The 24,934-nt window shown below is 35.0% G+C and overlaps 1 pseudogene; it reads left to right on the top strand.

Annotated features, from left to right (window-relative positions):
• The first annotated feature begins 202 nt into the window (after nt 1–202).
• The window catches only part of LOC141499095 (coilin pseudogene), a 179,223-nt pseudogene continuing 154,491 nt past the window's right edge, over nt 203–24,934 (top strand).

Raw genomic sequence — 24,934 nt, 5'->3', positions numbered from 1 at the left:
AAATTCATTCCCCAAAAAAAGTCAAATTATGACTCTAGCTAAAATTTAGAACCCCACACAGAGTCCTGACTGAGTGATACAATTTCCCAGTCCAAGACAACTTAGGAGTTCTGAAGGAAAGGTCTGTTTCACTGGACCAGGTATCAGAAAAAACTGCTGCCAGCATAGCCTCAGCCACAGCAACAGCCTCAGTGCAGTACAGATGGCCTGTAGATCCCTGACAGGGGTGGGGTGGGGTTTGGGTCCATGGCACGGGGGCAGTTTCCAGACCTCCTGGCACTGGGATCACCTGGAACAGCTTGAAGGGGTGGCAAGAGAACTCTGCATCACCAGAGTGAGTGCAGACAAAGCGCAGGCCTCAGAGAAGCCCTGCAGTGAAAACTTGCAGCGGGAATCCGGGAAGCCAGCCTGTACCAACAGAGTGCAGCCCACAGATGGTAAAGGGATCAGGGGAGACTGAAGAGATCCCTATGCTCTCCCTGGGACAGGACTTGGCTGTTTTTCCACACCCAAATATTGGTTGGAGTTTGGGCTTCCAAATTACCATAGCCAAATCAAGGATTTTCCTGGGCAAAGGCTAGGGTCTGTGGTCATCCACATGTCAAAGCACAGGCAAGAAAGCAGTCAAAGCCTCTCATAAGACTTTGAAGAATTAAAGTCCAAGTGGGATGTCCCCCAAAAAACCCCAAAGCCTTGGAAGGACAAAAATGAGGAAACAAAAGAACAAGAAGAATCTGACCATAGAAAATTACTTTGGTCCCATGGAAGATGCAGAAGATGATAAAATCGGAGCATCCATATCCAAAACCTCCAAAAGAAATAGACAATGGGCTCAAGCTATGGATGAGCTCCAAAAAAGTCTTTGAAAAGTAATTAAGGGGGGCAGCTGGGTGGCACAGTGGATAGAGCAATGGCCCTGGAGTCAGGAATACCTGAGTTCAAATCCAGTCACTTAACCCTATTGCCTTAAATAAAAAAAAATTAAAAAAGAAAGAAAAGCAGGGGAGGAAGAGGAAAAATTGGGAGGAGAAATGGGAGCAATGAGATAAAACCATGAAAACCAAATCAACAGCTGGGTGAAAGAAATACAGAAAAAAAATACTAAAGAAAATAATATGTTAAAAACCAATTCAGGCCAAATGGAATAAGCAACACAAAAGAAAAATGAGGAGAATGCCTTAAAAAGCAGAACTGGCCAGTTGAAAAAGGAGATAAAAAAGCTCTCTGAAGAAAATAACTCCTTCAAATGAAGAATGGAACTAAACAAGCTGATTAAAGGAGATAATGAGCAAAAATGAATTTGCGAGAAATCAGGAAGAAAAGACATTATTAGAAAAAAATCTCAAAATTAGAAGAAAATGTGAAATACCTCTTTGGAAAAACACCCAACCTTGAAAACAGATCTAGAGAGATAATTTAAAAGTTATTGGACTACCTGATAGTTAAGACCAGGAAAAGAGCCTAGACTTCATTTTTCAAGAAATAATATGGTAAAATGGCCCTGAGATCCTAGAAGCAGAGGGTAAAATAAAAATTGATCAAATTCACCTATCACCTCCTGAAAGAGATCCCAAAATAAAAACTTCTAGAAATATTATAGCCAAATTCCCAAATTCCCAAGTCAAAGAGAAAGTACTAAAAGCTGCCACAAATAAAAAAAAATTCAGCTACTGTGGCTCTATAGTAAAGGTTACACAGGATCTGCCAAGATCTAAATTAAGGGCTCATAGGGCTTGGAATATGAGATTCTGGAAAGCAAAATTTCTTGGTTTACAACTGAGAATCAACTACCCAGCAAAAATGAACATCCCCTTTCAGGGGAAAAGATGGACTTTCAGTGAAACAGGGTACTTTCAAACTTTCCTATTGAAACAACTAGATCTGAACAAAAAACTTGATCTCCAAGTACAGGACTCAGGGGGAATCATAGAGGGGGTGGATGAGAAGGACTAACTATGAGGAAATTAAAGATATTGAACTGTTTGTAATCCTACATGGGAAGAAGATACTGATAACTCAAGTGAATTTTCTCATTTATAAGAGCAGTTAGAAGGAGCATATATAGACAAGGCACAGGAAGGAGCTGAATATAATGGTATAACATAGTAAAAGGATGGAATCAATGGGTGATAAAGGAAAGTACTGGGAAAAAGGGAAAGGAGCTAAGATATTTCGCATAAGAGTCAAGAAAAAGCTTTTTTCAATGGAGTGGAATGGGAGAAGGTGAGGGGGAATTGAGAGAGCCTTCATTCTCATCATAAATGGCTCTGAGAGGAAATAACATACACAGTTAATAGAAATCGATCTGACCCTAGAGAAAAGTGAAAGAAATGGATGGGATAAGGGGCAATGGGGTGAGGAAAGGAGAGCACAGGTGATAGAAGAGAGGGTAGATTATGGTTGAGAGAACCCACTTCTGAAAAGGGTCAGGGTTAAAGGAGAGAGAGAGAGAATAGAATAAATGAGAGTGGGGAGGAATAGAGTGAAGGGAAATACAGCTTGTAATAATAACTGTGGGAAAAATATTGAAGCAACTTCTTTAGTGGACTTACAATAAAGAAGGCAACTCATCCCAGAGATAGAGCCATTGGAAATTGAACACAGACTGAAGTACATTTTATTTCTCTCTCATTATTCTTGAGGTTTCTCATCTTCTGGGGGGGGGTGTGTTTACTCCCATAACAAAATTATTTTAATAATATAAAATAAACAAAAATATTAAAAAATAAAAGTGACCGAAAATGAAAATCTCAAATATTGCAAAAAGATGTCAAAATTAGGGACACTCAAAGGATATGAGGACAGTTTTAAGATGAAGAAATTAAAGCTATCTGCAATCCCATGAAAAAGTGCTTCAAATCATTATTAAATAGAGGGATGCAATTTAAAACAACTCTGAGGTGCCATCTCACACATATCAGATTGGCTAAAGTAACAAAAAAAGAAAATGATCGGTGTTGGAGGTGATGTCAAAAAAGTGGGACACTGATGAATTATTAGTGAATTTGTGAACTTTGGTGACCATGAAATCTCGAGCATCATCCATTATTCAGAACATGAGCATGCATGTCATCATGAAATTGACATACAATACTGAAGAACTTTTCCAGTCAACCTAATTTTGGCATAACTTTCCATAAACCCTCATGACTGATGGTATCAAAGACCTTGGTCAGATCTACAAATGTTGTATAGACCCCTGTTCTGTTCCTGGCATTTTTACTGGAGTTGTTGTGCAGCAAACACCATGTCAACTGTTCCTCTACTTTTTCCGAAGTTACACTCAGCCTCTCATCTTCTAGGTGAAGGATCAGTCTATTGAGAAGAATTCTGGCAAGAATCTTACCAGCAATTACTGAAATCACCCTTGTGATTGTCACAGGACAATCTATTCCCATTACCTTTATAAAGATGGACAGTGGAAGCTTTCTTGAATTCTTGGGGGATAATCTCTTCAAATCATATAACCTGGAAAATTTCAGTAAGTTTTTGGATGAGCAATAAACCCCCAAACTTGTAGATCTCAGCTGGAATAGAAACAGTACCAGGTGCTTTGCTACTTGGAAGGAGTCAGGACTTCTGCTAGGTATTAATTACCTTCAGCTTGAGGTAAACATTCATTGTCTTCTACATTAATTGATGATGGTCTGTTAAGAACACTATGGGAGTGTTCAATCCATCTCTCTAGTATCATGTCCCTATCACTAATCAATGTGGATCAATCAACATTCAGTAGTTGGGATGCACCTTATGACTTTGGCACACAAATAGCCTTCAGGGCATCAGAGAAGAATTTTAGTTTGATATTATCTGCATAAAATTGAATTCCATGTACCTTTTTACTGAGCCAAGGGTCCTGCAACTCTCTGAGCTTTGCTTGGACTTTAATTTTGATGGAAATAAATGTTCCCTTTATAGAAATGGATGAACTAGCCTGCTGGTAAACCTTGTGAAGTTATCATTTTTCATTTAGCAGCTTCTATATTTCCCCATCATTTTCATCAAAGCCAGTCTTGATGTTTGCAAGTATTCTGACCCAGATGAGCAAATGCAGTGCTGCACACCAAATCTCTGAAAGCTTCCCACTCTGCTCCATTGTTGCCAACTGTGTGATAGCTCAGTTTTTCCCTCCAAGTTAGTAGCAAACTGTTTCTACTCAGAGAGACACTGTAATCTCTTGACCTTAAATCTTCTAGTATTCATTTTGCCTTGGGGCCACTGCTTTGGTTGAATATGAATATTTAGCTTAGAGAAGATGAGTCTGTGATAGTCCAGCTCTCTACCCCACACATTGCCTTTCTCATTCTCATATTCTGCCCATTTCTTTTAAATGACAATGTTTGCTGCAAGGGTGCATCCAGGAAGTTTTATTCTGTTTAGGTAAATAGTAGACAGAGTTTGTGATGAGAAGGTCATGAGAGGTACAAATCTTCAGTAGAATGTGACCATTGCTGTTGCCTTTTTCAATTCCGTTCCTCCCAAGGATACCCTGCCAAATGTGGTAATCTGAGACTAATCTAGCATTAAAGTCACTTAGAATTATAAACTCTTTTGGTACATTGATGACAAGGGTCTTCAGGTCTTCATAAAATTTTTCTTTAACTTCATCAGTGTTCCGAATGTTCATGGGAGCAAAGGCACTGATGATAGTAGCATGGCATGTTCCAGGAAGTGGCAATTTAATTGTCATGAGCCTGTCATTCATTCCTTTTGGTAGGCATTCAAGAATGTTGGCGAGATTAGTTATGAAAGCAAAACCTACCCCAACTTCATGGTATTTCCTTTCACTTCAGCCATTCGAGATAAAGATTTATCCAACTCTGACTTAAGTAAGCTGATCTTCATTTGCCAGCATTGTTTCACTCATGGCTGCTATTTGGACACCATACCTGTTGAGTTCTCTCACAACTAGAGCTGTTCATCTTTCAGGTCTATTGGATATTGTGTTGTCTATGAGTGTGTGCATGTTTCAAGCGCCAATGGTGAGTGGAATCTTCTTTGAAGAAGTGCTTTAGATTTTTTGTCCCTGCCTGCCACAGTAATCAGGTCAGGGTTTGATAAGCAGACAATTTTAGGGTACCTTTTCCAGCCCCTTCCTCACATCAAGAGGTGAGCCCTTTAAAAGTCTTCTTAGTTGGTGGCTAGGTGATGGAGTGGATAGAGCACTGGCCCTGGATTCAGGAGTACCTGAGTTCAAATCCAATCTCAGACACTTAATAATTACCTAGCTGTGTGGCCTTGGACAAGTCACTTAACCCCATTGCCTTGCAACACAAAGGCTTCTTAGTCATACAAGAGGATGCTGGATTCCACTGCTGCTTTCCATGGAGTAATAACTGTAAGACCTGGGCCACCTGTTTTCAGGGTTATGACTATAGCTCCCAGTGTATCCACACCTGCTGCTTTGTCACTTGCCTGTCAGCTTAGGACTTTGAGAAATGGTTATAAGTGATGTCTTTGTTTATTGCATAAATTTGATTTAAGTGAAGCCAAGCTGAATGAAATCAACTGCTTCCCAAGTCATTATGAGCCAGCATAGCAAGAAAGAGTCAAGACAACTGGTGATGGCTCTAGATGTAGTGGATGACCTTGCATTTTCAATGTCTAAGCACTCCACAGCACCTGCTTCAACTTGCTTCATGGCCATTGGGGTGTAGATTGTGTTCACTCCTTGGTGAACAAAATCCCTCCATAAAGAGACCCCAGGATAAAAACTCCAAAGGCTATTATAACCAAATTCCAAAATTCTCAAATAAAGGACAGAATATTGCCAGCAGCAAAAATAAAACAATTCAAATACAAAAGAAATGCAATCAGACCTATTAATCTCAACACTGAAGGATCTGAAGACCTGGCATACTATATATCAGAAAGCAAAGCAACTAGGATTGCAATCCAGAATGTACTACTCTGAAAAATTTAGCATATGCTGTCAAGGGAAAAGATGAATGTTAAATGAAATGGAGGATTGTCAGAGTTTTCTAACAAAAAGAACAGAACTGGACATAGAATTCCATCATCACATAAAACTCAAGAGTTGAATAAAAAGTTAAATGAAAAGGGGAAGGAAAAAAGCAAAACAAAACAAAGCAAATGTTGGTCAGGACCATCAAAATGTATACAACCCTAAAAGGGAAGGGATAACACTTAATTCTTTAGAACTTTACATCTCTTATGATAATTAAAGGATCAAACATAATTGAAGTGATTAAAGTTAAAGGATTTGGGTATAGTAAGGTCTTAACTCTCAATTGAAGAGGTACAGGATGACAGCACTATGTTTGAGACAAAAACCTGATGAATATCTTGGATGTTAACTTTAAACTTAGGTGTCTCATCCTTTTTCCCAATTTAATTCTGCTGTGCTAAAGAAGTTTAGCACTTTGTCTAATGAGAGCATCATAAACTGGGCAGACCTGAGAAAGTGTCTCCCATAACTTACAATCATTTACAGGTCTTTAACATTCTTGTAGTTAATTAGATCAGTGTTTGAGTTAATTCTTGCTTGACTTAACAAGAGGTTAATTATCCTGGGTGGGGAGGGGGAGGTAAAGTGTAAGAGAAAATAGGCCTTGGGGGAGGGGAGCAAATAATACAAGAAATGATTTGGCTTTGGATGATATCTTGATTCATGAGCAGAATTGTGTGTCCTTGGAAGGTACTTGAAAAGAGGGTAAGGTTAAAAAAAATTAGAATTAGAATTTGTTGTATTTTGAGACAACACTTCTTATCAAACAATAAAGCAATTATTCTGTTGATAACAATTGGGGCTTATCAAGCAATCTAATAATCAAACTATGATTGATGATACCTGATTAATGACTTAGAATGACAAATAAGACCAGGTGGGGAGACACAAAATTTATAATTTTAGAGGGAGAGAAGGGAGAGTGTGAAAGCTGAGTAAATTCTGTTAAATATATTTGACCCAGAAAGGAATTAAGATACATTCTCAGGGCAGCTAGGTGGTAGAGTAGATAGAGCCCCAACACTGGAGTCAGGATACCTTAGTTCAAATCTGGCCTCAGACACTTAATAATTGCCTAGTTGTGTGACCTTGGGCGACTCACTTAATCCCATTGCCTTGGAAAAAAACCTAAAAAAGATACATTCACAATTGAATTTAAAAATTTACCTAATCTACAGGGAAGGGGGGGATGGGGAAAGGGAAAGATAAAGGAAGAAGAGACTGCTGAAAGGGAAAGTGAAGGTATAAGTGAAAATAAAATGAAAGTTAAATTTTAAAAGAAAAGTCAAAAGTCACTGAGGATGAATAAGAGGAAAGGAAAGGAAAGAGAAAAATATAAATGGAGAAAGAAGACATGGAGGGAAATACAGAATTAGTAATCTTAAGTGTAAATATGAATGGGATGAACTGCTCCATAAAATGGAAGTGGATAGCAAAATGGATTAAAAACAAGAATCCTACGATATTTGGTTTACAAGAAACACATTTGAAGCAGAAAGATACACACAGGGTAAAGGTAAATTGTTAGAGCAAAATTTATTATACCTCATCTGAAGAAAAAAAAATCAGGGGCAGTGATCCTGATCTTAGATAAAGTAAAAGCAAAAATCGATTTCTTTAAAGGGGACAAGGAAGGCAACTACATCTTCTACAAAGGCACCATTGGTAATGAAGCTATATCATTCCTAAACATGCATGCATCTAGTGATATAGTATCCAAATTGCTAAAGGAAAAATTGAATGAATTACAAGGAAACATAGACAGCAAAACTTTAATAATGGGGGACCTTAATCTTCCTTTCTCAGAACTAGATAAATCTAACCATAAAATAAACAAGATGGAAGTTAAGAGGGTGAATGAAAGCTTACAAAACTTAGACATGATAGACCTCTGGAGAAAACTTAATGGGGGAAAGAAAAGAATATACCATTTTTTCAACAATACATGGCACTATAACAAAATTGACCATGTGCCAGGGCATAAAAATAGATTAATGCAGAAAGGCAGAAAAGATAAATGCATGATTAGAGATCTTTAACATTCTTGTAGTTAATTAGATCAGTGTTTGCAATAAATGCAATAAAATTGTATGTTATAAAGCATCATGGAAAGATAAATTAAAAACTAATTGGAAATTAAATAACATGATCTTAAAAATGGGTGTATCTGGGGCAGCTAGGTGGCACAGTGGATAGAGCACTGGCCCTGGAGTCAGGAACACCTGAGTTCAAATCCGGCCTCAGACACTTAATAATTACCTAACTGTGTGGCCTTGGGCAAACCACTTAACCCCATTGCTTTGCAAAAACCTAAAAAAATGGGTGCATCAAACAACAACTAATAGAAATATTCAATAATTATATCCAAGAAAATGATGATAATAATGAGACATCAGACCAAAATTCATAGGATGCAGTCAAGGCTACATTGAGGAAAAGTTTTATGTATCTAAATATCTATATGAATAAAATAGAAAATGAGAAGATCAATGAATTGGGTATACAATTAGAAAAACTAGGAAAAGAATAATATCCAATTAGAAATTCAGAAAATCAAGAGAAAGTGATAAAATTGAAAGCAAAAATTCATTGATCTCATAAATAAAAATAAGAGGTAGATTTACAAAAAAGTCAATAACATAGACAAACTTTTAGTTAATCTGATTACAAAAAAGAGAAAGAAGATTACCAAATAGCCAGTATCAAAATGAAAAGGGTAAACTAACCGCCAATGAGGAGGAAATTAAAGAGATAATTCAGAGCTATTTTCAATAACTATCTGCCAATAAATTGGATACTGTGAATTAAATGGATGAATATTATAAAAAGAAGAAGAAATAAATTACTTAAATAACCCCATTTCAGAAAAATAAATTGACAAAAACATCCATAAATTCCCAAGAAAATGTCTCAGGTTTCAGATGTATTTACAAGTGAATACTACCAAACTTTTTTTTTTAATTTTTATTTATTAGGGGTGCCTAGGTGGTGCAATGGATAAAGCACCAGCCCTGGAGTCAGGAGTACCTGGGTTCAAATCCGGTCTCAGACCAGATTAAGTGACTTGTCCAAGGTCACACAGTTAGGTAATTATGAAGTGTCTGAGGCCAAATTTGAACTCAGGTCCTTCTGACTCCAGGGCTGCTATTCCATCCACTATTCCACCTAGCTGTCCCACTAACAAACATTTAAGGAACAATTAATTCCTATTCTGCATAAACTCTTTAAAAAATAGGAGAAGTTCTTCCAAACTACTTTTATAATACCAACATGGTGCCAATACCTAAACCAGGAAGAACCAAAACAGACAAAGAAAATTATAGACAAATCTTACTAATGAATATTGATATAAAAATCTTGAACAAAATTTTTGCAGTGAGACTACAGTAATTTATTACTAGAATAATACACCATGATCAGGTAAGATTCACACCAGGTAGGAGGGAAGATTAGGAACACAATCAATCTAACTGAACATTCAATAGCAAAGCCAACAGAAATCATATAATTATCTCAATAGCTGCTGAAAAAGCCTTTGAAAAAATTGCAACATCCATTCATATTAAAAACACTAGAAAGTATAGGAATAAATGGAGTTTTCTTTAAATAATAAATAGTATCTTTGTAAAACCATCAACAAATATTATATGAAATGGGAATAAACTTGGAGTATTTCAAATAAAATCAGAAGTGAAACAAGGATACTCATTATCACCATTATTATTCAATATAATATTAGAAATGCTAACTGTAGCAATAGGAGAAGAAAAAGAAATGGAAGGAATCAGAATTGGAAATGAGGAAGCAGAACCCAAGAAAATCATCTAAAAAACTCCTCGATATAATTAACAAATTCAGCAAAGTTATATGATATAAAACAAACCTACATAAATCATCAGCATTTCTATTATGAACAACAAAACTGAAGAGCAATGGGTAGAAAGAGATATTTCATTTAAAGTAACTGTAGTCAACATTAAATACTTGAGAATCTACCTTCCAAGACAAACCCAGAAGCTGTATGAACACAATTATAAAGCACTTCTCAACGCAATAAAATCATAGATAAAAAAATTGGAAAAATGTGAATTGCTCATGGTTAGGTTGAGTTAATATGAAAAAAATGACAATTCTACCCAAATTAAATTACTTATTCAGTGTCATACCAATCAAATTACCAAATAACTTTTTCACTGAGGTAGAAAAAATAATAACAAAATTCATCTGGAGCAACAAAAGATCAAGAATAGCAAGGGAGGGGCAGTTAGATGGCTCAGTGGAGATACACCAGCCCTGGAGTCAGGAGTATCTGAGTTCAAATCAGGCCTCAGACATTTAATAATGTGTGGCCTTGGGCAAGCCACGTAACCCCATCGCCTTGCAAAAACCTAAAAAAAAAAAAAAAGCAGGGCATTTGATAAAAAAAAAAAAATGAAAAAGAAAGTAGCCTGGCCCCTCCTGATCTAAAACTATACTATAAAGTGGCAATCATTAAAACTGCCTGGTACTGATTAAGAAATAAAGTAATGGACCAGTGGATTAGGATAGGTTCAAAAAGAAACTGCAGCAAATGACTACAGCTATCTATTTGACAAACCCAAAGACATTAGCTTCTGGGTTAAGAATTCACTAATGGACAAAAATTGTTGGGAAAACAGGGAAATAACATGGCAAAAACTAGAAGCAGAAAGATACACACAGGGTAGTTAGAGCAAAATTTATTATACCTCATCTGAAGGAAAAAAAACGTCATACCCTACATCAAAATCAGGTCAAAATGGGTACAGAATTTAGACATAAAGGGCCACACCATAGATAAATTACTGGACCAAGAAATTTTCTATCCATTCTATGGAAAGGCAATAAATTTATGACCAACAAGAATTCAAGTATGTTATAAAAACTGCAAAATGAATGATTTTTGACTATATTAAATTAAAAAGGTTTTACACTAATAAAATCAATGCTGCCAAAATTAGTAGGAAAGCAGAAAACTGGGAAATAATTTTCACAAGTAGAAATTCTGATAAATGTCTCATTTCTAATATATGCAGAGAGAGAGAGAATTACATCAAATTTATCAAGTTACAAGTCGTTCCCCAATTGATAAATGATCAAAGGATATGAATAGACAGTTTTTGAATGAAAAAAATTAAAGTATTTTCAATTATATGAACAAAATGCTCCAGATCATTATTGATTAGAGAAATGCAAATTAAAACAACAATGAGGTATCATCTCATACCTATCAGATTGACCAAGATGAGAAAAAAGGAAAATGATCCATGTTGGAGAGGTTGTGGGAGGGTTGGGACATTGATGCATTGCTGGTAGAGTTGTTAATGAAACTATCCATTCAGGAGAGCAATATGGAACTAGAGCAATAGAAATGCCCATGCCCATTGACCCAGCAATTCCCATTCTAGGCCTATATCAAGAAATCACCAAAAAAATGGGAAATGTCCAACATGGTCCAAAATATTCATAGCAGCTCTATTTGTTGTGGCAAAGAACTGGAAATTGAGAGGATGTCCATAAATTGGAGAATGACTAAACAATTTTAGTCCATGAATACTATGGAATACTATTATTCTACAAGAAATCATAAAGGGTCAGAATCTAGAGAAGCATGGAATGAGTTACAGGATTTGATGCTGAGTGAAGGGAGCAGAACCAAGAGATCAATGTACATATCAGCAACAATATGAGATGATTAGCCTTTATGGAAGCAACTGCTCTCAGCAGTTTAGACAGCTAGGATAACCCTATTAGACCAGCTATGGACAATGTTATCCTCATTCAGAGGAAGAAAAACAGAAGAAAAAAAAAACAAATACAAAACAACCTTTCAAAATCTGATGAACACTTTATAAAAATTATCTCTTTTGTATCTCTTCTCCTTAATCCTAATTCCTCATAAAGAAAAGGACTAATCTGTAAACGTGTTTATAAAAATATTTATATATTACGCTAACCTGACTGTTTGTTGCTGAGGGGAGGGGAGGTAGGAAGGGAGTTTGGAAGGAAATTTTGTACCTTAAAAGTATACACATGCATAATGGATGAAAAAAATAAATAAAAATGCTACTAAAAAAGAAAGCTATGAGAAATCTGAAAATTTTTCATTTTGAGTATCAATCCATGATCAAGAACTTATTAAATGTTTGCTTGTGCTGGGTATGCCGTTGATAAAAATACATAAATTAAGCAGCCATTACCCTTAACACATTCACCTTATACTGGATTGGGGGAGAGAGATATCAAGGATTGGAATGGCACTACATTACAATATGTTCTCAGATAAATACAGTAGATTTCTTTGTTGTGTGTTTCTCATTGTTTTATTCTTGCATGGCAATGGAGTTAAATGACTGTCCCAAGGTCACACAGCTAGGTAATTATTAAGTGTCTGAGGTCTGATTTGAGCTTGGGTCCTCCTGACTCCAGGGCTAGTGCTCTATCACTACCTGCCCCAATACAGTATATTTCAAAAATGTCATAGTTACATGTGGAGTAATAATTGAGGCAGAAAGAAAGTCTTCTGGAAGCAGGTGGAAATTCAACCTAGGTTCCAAAAGGTGAAGTTTAAGAGGAAAGCCATTTTAAATAGAGAGGACAGTCGCAAATGCAAGGAGGTTGTAGATGAACTAACAATGTATGAGCAACAAGCTTTTTTTTTTGCAAGACAATGGGGTTAAGTGACTTGCCCAAGGCCACACAGCTAGGTAATTATTGTCTGTGGTCAGATTTGAACTCAAGTACTCCTGACTCCAGTGCCAGTGCTCTATCCACTGTGCCACCTAGCCACCTGAGAAGCAAGCTTTTAAAAGGATTTTGCCATGCTCAGATGCTTTTTCTTTCTATATTCATTTGAGCTCTGCATTATTTTGATTGTGTTGGACTTTGAGTTTTTTTGTTTTATTTATTTGTTTTCCAGGACTGCAAATTTATAACTGTACCTTTCTTATTATTTTTAAATCAGTGTGAGCAGAAGCATCATGGGAACAGGAAGAAATAGGAGAAGAGATCTCTAGGTCTATTACCCATGGGGCTTAACAGGCCTAAGGCAATATACAACAGAGAAAAATATCTAGCATAAACTATATGTCCCGTAGGCAAAAATGATCAGTCTAGTCTGTAGATGTCAAGACAAAAAAATAACTAGTATTACCAGGCCCTTGGTGTCAGTGGCTGCACACAGCTTAAACAGAAGAGGCATGGAACAGATGGAAACCCATCCAGATAAGTTTGGCATTAGATTACTGATACATAGCCTAAGATTGATATTAAATACAGCCTTCAAACAGTTAGACTCTCATACTAGAGCATGAAGAAATGTGCTTAATTTTCCTTCTGCTTTGATAATGATGCTATAAAATATGTTTGAAGTCAGAAAGTTTTCATTCTATAATGTACTTTTCCCAGGCATTTGTATCTTACATTGCTCTGAATATGATTGCATATTATTTATACTTGTCTTCTGTCCTGCAAGGATACATCATCTAGCTGAACTTGGAAGTTTGTAGCAGACACTAGATCAATTTATACTTTGGGAAAGCTATACTTGAAGAAGCCTTTGTTTTTGGATGAAGGTTGGGCCAATATCTCATGCATCCTATTGCCTATTACAAGTGTGAGAAGTAAGACCTGAAGTTTTCTTATAGTTTGGAAATATTGATGCATGAAATGTCTTGGACTCAGATTCTGGTTCACATTGATTCAAACCCTGTTTCTGCTAAGATAATAGGTGTGTGACAATCAACAATTTAGTGACTCAGAGAAACTCTAAAATATCTGCAGAATTGTTGTTAATTCTAATTGATAGAGAGTATTTCCTTCTTCTTATATTCCCTATCCAAGAAAACCATTCAAATACAAACAGTCAAATAGCAACAGCAAAACCATTTTTATTACCATTTAAATCAGAGGTCATCTTACACAAAAGGCCTGACATATGTATCAAGAGTAAGAGAATGCAACTTCAAAGGGCATAGCTTCAAAACTTACCTCTCACATTTCCTAGATTTGTGATCTCAGGCATCCCACTTAATTTTTCAGAGCTATCAATCTATGATTCTATGATCCTCACTATAAGATTAATATACATGTTGTCTTAAAATTTATTGATGCAATATAAGCTTAAAATTAATTGGCTTGAGTGTAAAGCTTAAAAGTACACTAAGACTCTAGGGATAAGCTGTATAATGAGAATAAGGTTTCTTGCTACTTCATTCTTTCCTTTTACCCTAAAGGAAATGATGGATTTTAACACATATAGGAATTAATTCCCCAAAATGCATTCCTCTGTGTGAGCTTTATTCCTCTAGCCAAACATGCCCCTAGATCTTTTATTATGGTTATTATAATAACAAATTATTCACCATTCTAGTGTTATTTAGAGTTCCTTAGTAAGAAATTACAAAAACAATAAGAAATTTATTCTTATCCATCCAGTCATAGCCCTAGCATTTTGAATGCCTAAGTTCTGGAGTGCTGTGTACCAGTGTTTAATGCATAAGAATATGTGGTTAATGCAGAAGTTTATTTTCTTTAGAAATAATGAAATATTCCCCTCTATTTGAAGGATTAGATGATAAGAAACAGCATATTTAAGATATCATAAAAACTGATATATATATATATAGAGAGAGAGAGAGAGAGAGATCTATATTTCTAATTCTCTAATTAGTAAATATACAAAGGATCTGAGATTTCATTAGCCTATGGGTAATTAGAATTCTCCATTAAACAATTTCAGTTGTCCATGACTTAGAAGAAGAATCCTAGGGAGTTGTCTGTGGAACATAGAGATAGTAAGGATCACATAGATAATAAATAACAGAGGCAAGAATTTAATCCAGGTGTCCTTGACTCTAAGTCCTATATTCTATCTACTAAATTAAAAGCAATTTCTGCCCTCAAGGAAATTATCTTCTATGGGGAACGAAACATAAATATATTATGTTAGTAGGCTGCTTGCCAAAGATCAGAGAAACTCCATTCCATCCCAGGCTCATTTCCGAAGCTGGGCTTTTCCTGATTGTAGGAGGGCAGAGAAGCTATGCTATTGTGTAACAATTTCCTAGGCTGGCCGGTTCCCATTTACTGCCTGCAAGACAAAGGAGAGCTCATTTCATCCTCTTCTCCCAATCTTTTCTCCTGGCTTAGCCTGCCTATAGGGAAAGGAGAAATATGCCAGGCCATTAGCCTCTTGCACTGAACCATGAGTTTGATCTATGTTACACCAAGAGACAACAATATCATAAGGTTTAATTCCTAGCCATATTAATATTCCACATAAATTCATTTACAAGTGATTAATAAATTTTCATTTGTCATACTTTCTCTGTTCTAGTAATTCTGAATCCTCTCATTGTTATTATAATTCTATTCTCTATTCCCTCTCCCTTATTCCCATGCCCCTCTATCAATTCCACAATGACTCAGTTTAAACCTAGTCACATCAACCAATACATCTGCTTGCCCCATAGCAGTGATGGAGGAGGGTAGAGAGAAGGGGACGGACCATAGAGATTGCTTCCCTCTTTAATGGCCCTCACTAGTTGGTGCCATCTTAGCCTCCTTGGCCACACTTTCTGGCATTGGTTATGCTTTCACTTATTTCCCTGACTCACTGGTTGAAATGAGAGATTTAGAATACTCATTTTTCCAATGCCTCTAAAAGTTTTTCCTCTATCACAAAGAATAAATAAACTCTCCTTCAAATGTCATTCAATCCATATCTACTACTCAATCCAAATTCTGGTAGCTCTTGTTTGCTAACCTCCAGAACACTTTCCTTCTTTACTCATTAAGTTAATTGCTTGACTCAAAATCTTTCTCTCTTTCACAAATTTTTATCTCATACTGGGGGACTTAAGCAGGTATGTTTGTTACTCCTTCAAACACCATAACTTTCTAGTTCCTCATTTTATTCATTTCTTATGATTTCTTCCTCAAGTCCATAGCTTTTAACTTGTCACCATTCATAGTTGTTCTATTTCCATGTTTATGAATGTTGGAACTTCAGCTAGAGACTAATTGACTTCAGCTTGAGGCAAACAGTCAGTGGCTTACGCATTGATTGATGCAGGTTTGTTAAGAACAGCATGGAAGTGTTCAACCCATCTCTCTAGGGTCATGTCCCTATCATTAATCAATATAGATCCATCAACACTGAGTAGTTGAGATGCACCATATGTCTTTGGCCCATAAATAGCCTTCAGGATATCAAAAAAGCATTTTGATTTCTTACTGTCTGCATAAAATTAAATTTCATCTGCCTTCTTACTGAGTCAAGAGTCCTGCATTTCCCTAAGCTTTGTTTGTACTATACTTTTGATGGAGTTAAATGCTGCCTTAAAAATGGATGAACTATCCATCTGGTAAATCCTGTGGAGTTCTCATTTATCATTTAGCAGCTTCTGTATTTCCCCATCATTTTCATTAAACCAGTCTTGGTGTTTGTGAGTATTCCAGCCCAAATGAGCAAATGCAGTGCTGCACACCAAAACTCTGAAAGCTGCCTACTCTTTTTCCGCTCCACTGTTGTGACTGTGTGTTGGCTCAGTTTTCCATTCAAGATAGCAACAAACTATTCCTGCTCAGAGAGACAGTATGAGCTCTTACATTAATTCTTCTAATATTCATTTTGTCTTGGGGCTGCCACTTTGGTTGTATGTGAAAATTTAACTTAGAAAGGATAAGTCTGTGAACAGTCCAGCACTCTGTACCACACATTGCCTTTGTCACTCTCACATTCTCTCTGTCTCTTCTCCTTACAATCACATAGTCTATTAGATGAAAATGTTTGCTACAAGAGTGAATCCAGAAGTTTTATTGTGTTTAGGTAAACAGAAAACATTGTTTGTGATGAGAAGGTCATGGGATATGCACGTCCTCAGTAGTAGGTGACCACTGGTGTTGCTGTTTCCAACTCCATTCCTCCCAAGGAAGGACTCCTTGCTATGTCTGGTAATCTAAGTCTACTTTAGCATTAAAGTCACTTAGAATTATAAGCTAGTCTTCTGTTAACACATTGATAATAAGGGTCTTCAAGTCTTCATAATCTTTTTTCATTAATTTCATCAGTATTCATGTTCATCATAGGCACTGATGATGGTGGTATGGTGTTTTCCTGGAAGTGAGCCTGTCATGAGCCTGTCATTCACTCCTTTTGGTAGGCATTCAAGTTTGTTGATTAGATTAGTTTTGTTTGAAGAACCTATACCAGTCACTCCAGAAAAATATGAATCCAGATCCAACTTCAGTAAACTAGTCTTCATTTGCCAGCTTTGTTGCACTGAAGGCTGCTGTTTGATTATGATACCCATGATAACCTGTGATTTCTCTTGTACCCTTTCCAAGGGTGCTGACCTACATGAGAAAGAAAGAATTTATTCAGCTCAAAGGAACATGACATATGTAAATTTAGAATACCCACCCCAGGTGTTCACATGAACTGTTTGTCCACAACCTTTGGTACAGCATCCCAAGCTTGTATTGGTCTGATCAACTATAATGAGACACACTGTAATTAGTCTCAAACATTGTGATGTCATTTTGATCTTCAATAACAAAGGACAAGAACCAGTCAACCAACCATAAAGTGGAACAACACAGTCATAATATTTGATAATGTACTGCCTCCCTACTTGGACAAGTAAGATTTTATGGGTTTTTTTTCCTAGAGTGTGGCTACCCAAGATCCTTGACAGAAGGGTTTTCATTATCCTTACCTAAAGAAAAAGCAGATTTCATGACTGCAAGGAGTCATTTTCCATAATAATCCATCTGACACATTACTACTGTGTTTGTGGAAACAAAGCAGAAACTCAAAACAGTGTATTTTTTCTGAAAAACTCTACAGTCTCTAGGACAGCTGGAATAGAGCATGGACCCTGGAGTCAGGAGAACCTGAGTTCAAATCCAATCTCAGACACTTAATAATTACCTAGCTGTGTGGCCTTGGGCAAGTCACTTAATCCCCTTGCCTTGCAAAAAAACTAAAAAAAACAAACTCCACAGTCTCCTCTTCTTTGGTCCCTTTTTTAAAAGCTGTTTTTATAAAAGAAATATTGGTTAAAAGATAATTACTTGCTATGAAGTGTATGAGGAATAATAGTCATGAAAGATGATCAACTCAAAGATTCAATACATACTTTTTTATTGTGATGAGTAAAAGCAAAGAAGTAGCTTGGACAAGTAGGAAGACAATGTGTTGTTTTAGGTTATGATTGTGCAGTTATACTATGTAGTTACTTAGTAAACAGCTCAGGTAACCAGAGTTCTAGTCCTGTAACTAAATTTGTTACCTTAGGTAAATGTTACAACTTCAAAGGTTTCAGAATTTAAAACATTACAATATCAAATATCAATCCCTTATTTTATTGAAGGGAAATATGAGATCCCAAGAGGTAAAGTTACTTGACCAAATTAGCACAGGTAGTAAATATATGAATTGGGATTGAGCTCAAGTTCATTGAATCTATGTCCAGTACTCTTTTCGTTAGGCCATTCTAATGACATGAGAGTCATATTCTTTTTCTAGGGACTTTTATTCTGTTCTCATGGAATTGGAGGAGTGTCTTTGACTGAGCTGACTGAATACAATTTCCTCTAAATAAAAGCTCCTACCATTTAGAATGGGAAAAATGGTAAAATTTGTCAAATGCAAATATTTTACTACATATATTTTCTCTTTTTTTGTACCTTTGTAGTTTAATCAGAAAAAGATAAACTTGATTCCCAATGGCAAATTGGTTTTCCTGGTCAAGAATACTCACTAGTCAGGTTTTTTTTTAGTTTTTATTTTTGATTGTTTATATCATAATGTTCAGAAACACCAAAAGCAAATAACTGATTAAAACTGAGTTAAAACCAGTCAGTGTGTTTCTTAGAGAGATCAGCACATGAAGTACTTAGTCTACAAATGCCAAATGGCATATTTCTCTTACAAATCAGTTCAGAGCTAGGTTCATGCAGGAACACTCTCTCCATGATAGAAATTGTAGGACACTGACTCTCACAGAGCAGCCCTTCTTCTCTCATCTCAGCTCCAGGGTCCCACTTCTCACATCACTTCATTGACTATTACCAGTGAATAACATGATCTGCTGTAGTGGTGATGGATTATAGAGAGTGAAAACAAGAAAGGAGAAAGGGAGAGAGAGAGAGAAAGGTCATCTTGTCATTTCTAGAGAATTTCTCCTGCCCTTGACCATTTCTACACCTTCCCATCAATAAGCCTTACTCACCTGAGAAAGGCAACAATAATGAGGACATGAAAGAAAAGAGGACAGGAAATAAGAAATTATAAAGTGAGCCATTTCCTAAAGCATTTCCTTTCAGTGATTGACTGTCATTATTCTTTTTCTTTTTCTTTAATTTATGTGACTTGCCCAAGGTCACACACTAGTGGCTTTGGACTCAGGTCCTCCTGACTAACCACTGTGCTATCTAGCTGACCCTGTCATTATTCTTCATACATATCATTAAATAATTATTGTTGAATAGCCAAAGTATCTAAAAAAAGTCAATAACTATTTCCTTATCTTTTAGAATTCTCAACAAATTTACAAATGAGCTCTTGAAAAAAAGGTCTAGATATCATGAAAAAACATCTTTCTGAGAATTAGGACTGTCCAGAAAGGTCTCTTCTTTCATATAATCAAGAACATATATTGACAATGAAATTATAGATTTATTGGTAGTAAAGATAAATCATTTGTGCTTGAAAATCTTACCCAGTGCAAGCAATATTAAAGCAAAGATTTCTACTCTACCCATCTGACTTATTTATTATCATTATTGAAGTACTAGTGACAACTAGAAAGCACCCCCAAAAGTAAAAGATGCAAACATTTGCAAAGAACAGAAAGGTTATCCTTATTTGTAGATGACAAGATAGTATGTATACTTAGAAAACTCAGAGAATCATTAAGAATTTAATTGAGATGATTAGGTATTATTATTATGATAATGAAATGCGGTGATTATGATGTAAAGTAGCAGAGTGTAAAATATACCTACAATAATGATTTTTTTGTTATTACTACAAAATGCAAGCAGAAATAAGATAAACTCCAAACAAACTACAAAATATCTAGACGTTAACATATCAAGACAAACTTAAGATTTATTTAAATACAATTACAAACATTCTTTATATATATAAAGAAAGACAAAATAGTAGATTGACAAAGCATAATAATTAAAAGAAAACTATTTCACAAAATTTACAAATTTACTGGAGTACTATTTTAAGTGAATTATTCTGTCTATACAAAGATGATCAGGTTACATAGCCATTAATTAGTGTAGAGGCTTTGTACATGGAAACCTCAAACAAACTGATTCCCTTCAAGGGGAAATCACAACTTCCAAATCATGTATATAATTTCAGGAGTAGTCACTATATCTGGTGTTTTTTATTTTGTTTTGGTGTTTTTATTTGTTATAAGGGAGAGTTTGTTTCTTGTATCTGTAAGGAAGGATTATATTCCAAAAATTGATTTCAATCAAAAAGATAAGGAATCAAAAACATCATTCAAAAAAATGAAATATTTCATAGCAAAATAGGCTAGAAGAATTTTCCTCTTCATTGAAGCTCTTCAAGCAATCACTGGTAAACCCCTTATTCAGGGTGTTATAAAAGGAATTCATGCTCAATTATAACATACATCTTCTTGAATACATCTTCTGAAACGTTTGTTTGAAAATACCTCATGTTCCTAATCCTTATAATCAGCCTCTCCAGACTTTATGGTGAATATGATCATGGAATATTCCAAATTTTGATAAAATATCCCTGGATAAATGACAGTTATATTTTTCAGATCATACACTTGAATAATTTGGTCTTTTTCATCATGTACTTTATATTTTGGTTTCCTTTATTTTATTATGAGCTTTGGGTTTGCTCCTGTGACTTGTGCATTGTTAATCAGCAAATTGACTCTACTCAACCAAAGAAAGTGTTAAAGGAATTTGACAATGCCTCAAAGAGCAGGAGAGGCATTTAAATTTAGAAAACAGACATAAATCTTTATGTCTTATGAAGGAATTCATTTGACTACCAGATTATCTTCATCATATAATGCTTGATTTGAATGAATTGATTAAAACATTCCCACTGGTCAAACTACATTGTTCACATAGCCTACATTTATAATAGGACATTTCTTAAAATTTCTTGTCATAATAAGAATAAATCAACTATTATCAATTTTGTTGAATACATCTTCTGAAACATTTATTTTTGAAATTTAAATAAGCTTATTTGTTTGCAAATGTTTTCAATAATTTTCAAAAATACAATAATTTTAAAATAACTTTAAATAAATTCTGTGTTTAATACTCATCTTGTAAAAATAGGCATGTTTTCTGTCCATGGTTCTGAATATGCTGTTAAGATGAGAACCTTCAAAACATGTTATAGAAGTCAGAGATGCAAGAAATTTTAGAAATGAGCTCCTCTAACCTTTTGATTTTCCACATGAGAACACTGGATCTCAGAGAAGTGAAATTATCTGAATGTCACACATACATGGTATAGCAGAGCAGGAACTGAGCCTCCATATCCAGTCATTTTCCCATCATATTGAGGGGGCCAAATTAAATGAATGGAACTTTTTTTTCATTATGTGTAATTAGACTAAGGTATTAATTTTATGGAAAGATCGTGCAGTCTAAAATTTTCTAAGTTCAAAAAGTCTTATGGAAATTCTAGGAAAATAAGGCATCCTTAATAACATGAGAAAAAAGGAAGGGTTTTTTGCATAAATGATCACAAAAATTTTTTAAACTTTATACTTATAGATAGGAAAAATTAGATAATATTGAATTAGATTATCTAATTTGATTTTTATAATAACTATGTCAGCACAAAAACAGGCACAAAAATTGAATCCTAAAAGTCACATCTAATCCTTTACTTAAAGTAAAATATTTAAATTAAAATATTTGAAAAGCAACCAGTCAGTTAACAAACATTTATTAAATGTTTATTATAAACTAGACATGGTGCTAACTGAGAATACAAATACAAAGAATGAAACAATCTTTAATAGGGAAATTATGTTCCAATGAAGGAAACAAATAAACAGTAGGTAGGTATAAAACATACATACAATTTAAAGGAACAAAAATATATGTATTAATTAGATACAAATTTTTGGAAAAAGATGGCACCCTTGAGTAACTCAGAATAGACTTCATGTATAAGATGTTCTTGATGTCTGATTTAATGGAAAAGAGAATCTTTATAAGACAAAGTTAAAAGTTATTTAGTATTTTAAGTAAATCAAATCTCAGAACTTACCATATCCATGGCCTGGAATTATTAGGAAATTAACCAAACATTATTATTTGCAAACAATTCCTAGATAAATTCCAACCTAGAATTCTGATATTTAGATACATATGAGAATTTGGATTGTACTCTTGGTATTGTCTTAAGGTCTAAAATAACTAGATATGATAGTGACACCTTATAATAACTCAGGTCAAAAGAAGTTTGTACTGAAAATAATTGTTATCTATTTGGAGTTAAAAGTAATTGCTCATAAATTTGTCTATATATCAAATATATAACAAAACAAATATATAATAATAGTAAATTTATACAGAAAAAGGGGGGGGGGAATCCCTGCATTTCCCAGTATAGTACTTGCAGAGGTTGAGAAGGGAATTTCTGTGAAGTCTAATGACAATTTTAGATTCTTTGTACATTTGTACTCTTTCAACAATCATTAAACTATGACCTAATCTGAAGACATTGCTTAAACTCATTTGAAAATTACACAGTTCTAAAATAAGTACGTTATTATTGATGATTTGAATGTAGGTGTTATTATTCACCAACTAGGCATTTTGAGATCAAACTCATATGGGACTCTCAACGGCTTCAAATACAAATGAAACTATCACAAACAACAGCTTTGTGTATTGATCAAAGTTAGAAGGAGGACTTGGTAAATCTTGATTCTAGTTTCAAGGATTAATTAGTTGTGTGACCTTAAAAATTTTTTTTTACTTTCTGGTTTTTACTTTTCTCATCTGTGAAATGAGAGCATCATATGATTTCTGAGTTAGCATTCTTCAATTTTATAATATAAGCGGACATCCACCAAAAACAAAGCAAGAACATAAAGCAGTAACTATTAATGCACTCACTGCCACTGACTTAGTGAGACAATTCATTCAGTGGATATTGAATACAATTCTTTGAAGTTAGCCAAGAACAAGAATCTTTAATTAATAACCTTTGCTGAAAAGGTGTAATGAACAGATGAATACAGTCTTCCTGTTTCTTTTCAGTGCCTGGTGTGCCCAGCATGCAGGTGGTAACTAAGAGAATGATGTGGAAAAATTGGCAACACCTTTAATGAGCAAACTATTTACAATACCATCAATTTCATCCACACAGTATGAAAATAATAGTTCAAAGTCTTCCTTGAAGATGCTCAGTATGCTGCTTCCAGATCCAGGAACTGTTTATTTTTTAATAAATAAAAAGGCAATAACTCAGGTATGCATTTTTTTCCAGAGGCACAGTACAGCCAATAATCACAGAGACAGAGTAAGAAGGTTCCATTTATATTCTTTTAGTCAAAATTTCTTGTGTAACTCATGACAATGTAAAGATAGAGTAAAATATAATATACAAAGAAGGAAGATTTATGAAATTTACTTTTTTTCTCAATAGCAGGAGATATCAATTTTTTCAGCTCTGAATTCATTTATTTAATGCATTTCTACAGTGATCATGATCCTAGGTGTAGTAGGAAAATAAAAATAGACAAAGTAGAGGTCCTATCCTTAGGGGGATACAGTATCATTTAGTTATATACAAGGCAAGGTAAGCAACAATTTGTCAAGAAAGATGGTAGCATGAAGCTAGCATGCTCCCAGAGCTTCCCTGCCAAAGATAAATGAAGCCTCCATGATAACATTAAAGCTACAGATCTCACCAAGTAAAAGAGAAGATACAAAGAAGTTTTCAATGGTAGAAATGATGGAGGATTTTCAGTGAAGGACTATCTTTTTTTGGGAAAAGAAGAAGTAAAGTACAGTGAAGCAGGAGAGTGGGATAGCCAGTTGGGAGGCTTTTAGACACAGTGCAATCATAGGTCCTGACAACTTGACAACAGCAGAGGTCCTTGCAACTAGATAGCAAGTGAGCAGAGAGGGTCCCAACTCCAAACAAAGTCTGGACCCTGGGAACACAGGGGCAAAAGACAGGACTGGATTGGGAACAAACTACTTGCATAGTCAGAATCTGGACATAAAGGAGGAAATAAACCTCTGCTAAGGCAAGGCCTGGATTGTAAAGGTAATATCTTGGCCAACAACAAACCAGGGATCACAACCCAGTTCCAGCATAAAAAGTTTGTGTCTAAACTCCCTATACTCCAGGAGCAGATCCCAAACAATAAAGATGAGCAAAATAGCTAAAAGAGCACTCATTATAGAAAATTAATTTGCAAATAAAGATGATAATGCTATGTCAGAAGAAGAAATCAATGAAAAATTACTCACAGGGGAAGTCTCAAAGTAGTATATGAACTAGACTCAAATCTAAAAGCTCAAAGAAGAGCTTTAAAAAATTTAAAAACCAAAGAAGAGAGGAAGAAGAAAAACAGAAAAAAATAAATGAGAGGCATGCAGGAAAATTATGAAAAATTGACCAAAGAAATTAATTGCTGTAAAGGTTAAAATAACCAACTGGAAAAAATGTAACTTTCAAAAAAATAAAATTGACCAACTGGAAAAGAAAACACAAAGTTATTTGAAGAAAATAATACCACAAACATTAGAACTGAACAAATAGAAACCAATGAATCCATGAGACTACAAGATTCTATCAGAAAATTAATAAAACAACTGAAAACATTGAAGAAAATGTAAAGTACCTTTTAGGATAAACAAATGACCTGAAAATAGAACCAGGAGAGATAATTTATG

This window comes from Macrotis lagotis, chromosome X (genome assembly GCF_037893015.1).
Source record: "Macrotis lagotis isolate mMagLag1 chromosome X, bilby.v1.9.chrom.fasta, whole genome shotgun sequence".
NCBI classification, from domain to species: domain Eukaryota; kingdom Metazoa; phylum Chordata; class Mammalia; order Peramelemorphia; family Peramelidae; genus Macrotis; species Macrotis lagotis.
The sequence above is the reverse complement of the archived record's forward strand: the minus strand, read 5'-3'. Positions and strand labels throughout refer to the sequence as shown.